Here is a 4699-nt window from a genome sequence, read left to right as displayed (position 1 = left end):
ATAAATTGTGAGTAATGCAGTAATACATAGAACATATCCAAGAGCCTGTGCCATGGTACATGTTTTTTGTCGATTATATCGTCCTTATGGGAGAGTCAGGAAAAGACCTAAATAAGAAGTTGAATTTATGGAGAGATGCTCCAGAAGTATATGGTCTACGCATAAGCTGTAGTAAGACGGAATATATGAAATGTAAGTTCGACCGCCGAAGGAAAAACCCTAATTCAAATGTTAAGATTGGAAAAAAACATCCTACGAAAAAGTTAAAAATTTTAAGTATCTTGGGTGCATCATATAGGATAATGGAGAGAATGAACATGATGTAAATCATAGGATTCAAGAAAGTTCGTAAAAGTGGCGGAGTATGTTTGATTTTATATATGACAAAAAAGTGCCTTTAAAATTTAAAAATAAATTCTATTGCACTGCTATCAGACCGACTAAACTTTATGGTACAGAGCGTTGTGCGGCTAAAGGAGAGCACGAACATAAGTTAAGTGTGACAGAAATGATAATGTCGAGATGGATTAGTGATCATACACTATTGGATAGAATAAAGAACGAAAATATAAGAGAGAGAGTTGGAATAACACGTAGAGAAGATGACAGAATTACATCTCAAGTGATATAGACATGTGAAAAGAAGACCGGCAAAACACCCAATCAGGAGGGTGGATGATATGGAAAATGAATTAAGGGTGAAAAGTAAAGAAAGACCTAAAAAACCATCCATGAGATGGTCAAATAAGATCTGCATATAAACAGTCTTTCTATAGATATGATACATGATAAAACTCAATGACGTCGTTTGATCCATGTAGTCAACCCCATCTAGTGGGATAAGACTTTGTTGTTGTTGTTGTACACAGTAATACACTATCTATACTTAAAAAAAGTAAATTAAAAAAAATACAAAATAAAACACTATTCCGCAAAGAAAACCGATTCTAGTGAATGACAAATAATAATAAACAAAAACATAAGATCATTAAGATGCCCAACCGCAAGGGGTAATCAACCACTTTATATACATGAGATGAGATGAGATGTCTTCAGAAACCCATGTAAATATGTACAGTTTCCTGACTTATATTTTATACAAGAGATTCAATCTTCCTTAGTAGCTTCAACATCACCTTCATCCATGGCATCATCATGCTTTTCATTCTCTTCAACATGGTCACAACACTGAGTTTCTTCATCAGACATAGCTCCACCCTCTGAATTGATTCTACCTTTATTTCCACTGTTGCTACAACTCTGCGTGTCCGAGTCAGTGGAACTGCCATCTTTCTCTTTCATTTCACCACAATTATATGCAGAACCACCAAATTTCTCCCTCAAATCAGGAGCAACAATGCCAATCATATCCCGGAGTGCTTGCCGCTCATTCTGTCTAGCGGCAGCATCGTCAGAATGAGTGTTCTGACTCTCAGCCACCAGATTTATTCAAATCAACATGCTTTATGCCATAATTTGAAGGACTTTTAGTTCTCGGAACTCACTCAGTACCGCCAGCCCCTCCATCCACCACATCTGTTGTGCCAGCACCATCAATATCAGAACCAAAGCCACCTCTTACATCATGGTCATGATCTGCACTGGTGAACTCTTGTGTATTTTGGCATTCTTGACTTTTCACCTCACATGCTTCTCAGTGACACTAGCTTCATTGCTTGAGGTTTCTTCTTGATCTCTGTTGCGCTTCTGTGTAGATGCAGTCGATCCTGCCTTTGCAGCATTTTTGCCATGGTATCCTGCAACTTCTCTCTCTCTTCCAGGGGTTCCACCAATCACTCCATCCATATCTATAGAAGTATTCTCATAATTCTCTTCGTCTTCAAGAGTTCTCTGCATAGCCTTTAATTGCTCTTGTTGCTCAGCAAAGAGTACTTGTATCTCCTCCGTAGTGGAATAAAATGTCTGTTGTGTTTCCCTGCATGACATCAATGAGTGTCAGTGGCAAAATCAAAGCATAATGCAGGTGTAGATGTTGCCTCATAAAGTTAAAAGGGCCAATCAGCATTTAATACAAAACAGTGCAACGTTGCGGCATGTTAACCAACAAGGACTACTAAACAAAGCTGATTAACTCAGCATGAATGACATATCCAATAGACGAATACCAGGATCTGCAATTTTTACTACAATGACATTGTTGAGTAGTCTATTCTAATAAATACAACAAAAATAGTCAGCCGCGGTCCTACTTTTATTTAGGCTCAATTGCTCTACCAATTACTTTCATATTCTTGTAGATGTTTATACATCCTTTATTCTTCGTATTTTCAGGATTGCTAAAATCCATTCAGAATCTATGATAGTAATGTTCACATAATCATAATATACACACTAGTGATAATTCTAATTAAGAAGTTATAGAATTTCCGCTCCTATCTATTTTAATCACCAATTTAAGCAAAAAATGTTATATGTAAACTGTAAAGCAAGCCAAAGAATTACAGTATTCAAGTAAAGTAGTCTATGCTGCGATGTCCTCTAATATTCTTTTCTACATACAGATTCATTCTTACATAATTTTCAAACTGTCCAGTGATCATATTAAACAAAAACTTGTTCCTTACCGAAGCATAAGTCTTTCCCTGGCACCTCTTAACCTCCCTCCTCCTCTCAAAATCTAGATCCCGCATTGCGGCATTTATCTCAAGCTCAAGAATAGAAACTTTAGCCCATGCGTCTTCTCGAGCTACCTGCTAACAACAGCAACAAATATTTTCAGTTTCACATAAAGAAACTTCACCAACAAAAGAAAAGAAGTAAGAGGTAAAAAAATAAATAGAAGATAGAAGAGAATAAGGGGGGATATTGAATTAGAAAGCTGAAGCAACTTATTAATTAGAATTTATCAATCTAGCAACATATAAATAAGATACTGTCATACTCTGAAGTCTCACGGAAATAAGTCATTAACAGTAATAGAACAGCAATCGTGGAAAGCAGACATCATTTACACAAACACCTTTATACAAAAACATTCTTGGAACATGAAATTCCGATATCTACCTTTTCACTCTCAAGCTCTTTGCTTAATCTTCTTGCGGCTGCGTTGCTTGCGGCGCAGAGACGCGACTTGCGAGCGCTGTTTTGGCCTAGGGTTTTCGTCGTCGTGAGTGGGGGACTTGCGGTGGTGTTGGGGGTGGCTCTGCACGTGGAGCCGCGGATGTCTCACCTCGCGAGTGGGGGAGTCGCGGTGGAGAAAGAGATCACGCGTCGCGAGTGGGGAACCCGTCATGGCGCTCGGCGGTGGCTGCGTCGTGACGGTTGGAGATCCGTGGGACGTTGGGGAGAGAATGGCGGAGTCAACGACACATACGCGATGGCTGTGGTCTCTGGAGAGAGGGCGGCGCGGCTTGGGAGAGAGAGGGATTACGATTTGTCGGGTGTTTTCACTTTTCACAGTTTTAACCGTAATTAGTGTTAATAGGAGTGACTAATCCTAATTTTTATTTTTAAATTTTAAAATCTGAAATTAAAAATAATTAATAAATAATCTAATTTATGATTTTAATTTTGTTTATTCTATTGTTCACTTGTATATTAATTTTATTGTCTTTCTATATTTTTCTTTTTTATATATCTTTTTCTAATAGACTCCTATGTGATCAGTTTTAGTCAAATCGTTTTAAGATAAAATTATAAAATTTAAAATTCAACTAAAAATATCATTATAGACTTGTTCCTAATTAATTGAAATCAAATTTCATCTTAATAGTTTTGATATGATATGATTGAATTTAAATTAATCAGAACATAATTAAGTCAGTAGTTGCTTCCCTTAAATTATGTTTCACTCCTCATTTCCATCTTGGATATTTTTATTATTGGCTTTCAAATAAGTAAGTCATCGTTGATCTTGATCACAATGACTACAATGTCTAATGATGAATTAATAGAGATATGGTCTTGGTTACCTAACTCCGCCTATGTTATACTTGTGATACATAGTCGGTCCCAAACCCAGATAAAGGAGGAGGGTTGTATTAAGTCTTCGACAACCAACATAAAAACTTAGTCGAATCTTCATGACATGAATCAAAGACGTTATTGAGCTAAAGCTAGGTCGTTGCCTGGAAGCAACGCACTGTATGGCTCGAGTACAGTGTCAAATGAGTAAGAGTCGCTGCATCGGTGTCCGGATGTAGTGTTAAATGAGCAAGGGTTCTCACATTTTCGTGAACGGACGAGGGTAAATAAGCTAGTTCACATAGTAAAAGGTAAAGGTCGGAGTGACAGAAGGTTGAGATTTGGGACATGGAACATAGGCACTCTAACAGGAAAATTCATGGAGGTGGTGGACACCATGACAAAGGAGGAAGATTAACATTATGTGCCTACAAAAAACAAAATGGGTTGGTGCGAAGGCTAGGGAGTTGGATACTTCCGGATTCAAACTTTGGTATACAGGAAAGGTAAAGAATAGGAATGGGGTTGGTATTATTGTGGATAAGCAGTGGAAGAAGGACGTAGTGGATGTCAAGAGAGTGGGAGATCGAATCATCTCTATCAAACTTGTGGTGGAGGGATGTGCTTTTCATGTTATTAGCGCCTGTACACTGCAAGTAGGTTCGTACAAACAACACAAGATAAGATTTTGGGAGGATCTAGAGAGTTTGGTTCAAGACATAGCTTCGGGAGATAAGATCTTCTTAAGAGGAGATTTAAATGGCCTTGTTGGAAG

General features: G+C 37.8%; 1 long non-coding RNA gene across 1 annotated transcript; it reads right to left on the bottom strand.

Moving 5' to 3' along the window:
- LOC107613179 lies at window positions 753-3425 on the bottom strand. Its single transcript, XR_001613960.2, has 3 exons — window positions 3025-3425; window positions 2586-2711; window positions 753-1936 (listed from the first exon to the last, which is right to left on the bottom strand). It is a non-coding gene; the product is annotated as an uncharacterized LOC107613179 (long non-coding RNA).

The sequence above is a fragment of the Arachis ipaensis genome, chromosome B08 (assembly GCF_000816755.2).
Source record: "Arachis ipaensis cultivar K30076 chromosome B08, Araip1.1, whole genome shotgun sequence".
In the NCBI taxonomy this organism is placed as follows: Eukaryota; Viridiplantae; Streptophyta; class Magnoliopsida; order Fabales; family Fabaceae; genus Arachis; species Arachis ipaensis.
The sequence above is the reverse complement of the archived record's forward strand: the minus strand, read 5'-3'. Positions and strand labels throughout refer to the sequence as shown.